The 235-nt window shown below is 80.0% G+C and overlaps 1 protein-coding gene across 2 annotated transcripts in view; it reads right to left on the bottom strand.

Moving 5' to 3' along the window:
* The window catches only part of HOXA3 (homeobox A3), a 14176-nt gene that overhangs the window by 6595 nt on the left and 7346 nt on the right, over positions 1–235 (bottom strand). The window lies entirely within an intron of this gene.

Raw genomic sequence — 235 nt, 5'->3', positions numbered from 1 at the left:
TGTAAGCCCACGCTTTTCTTTTCCGCCCCCCCCCCCCCCCCCCCCCCCCCCCCCCCCCCCCCCCGGTCGGGGTGCCCGCAGCCCCCCGTGGGGACGCGTGGGCGGCAGCCCCGCGTGGACGCGGGCCCGGCGCCGCACAGCTCGCCTCCTCCCGCTCCTCGGCAGCGCTGGGGAAGGTGCTCGCCTCTTTCTCCAGCGCCCCGGGTTTTGGGGGTGGCGGGGGGGGTGGGCGCGC

Source organism: Aptenodytes forsteri, unplaced genomic scaffold (assembly GCF_000699145.1).
Source record: "Aptenodytes forsteri isolate BGI_AS27 unplaced genomic scaffold, ASM69914v1 Scaffold164, whole genome shotgun sequence".
NCBI lineage: Eukaryota > Metazoa > Chordata > Aves > Sphenisciformes > Spheniscidae > Aptenodytes > Aptenodytes forsteri.
Note: the sequence above shows the minus strand (reverse complement) of the source record. Positions and strands in the feature narration are given on the sequence as shown.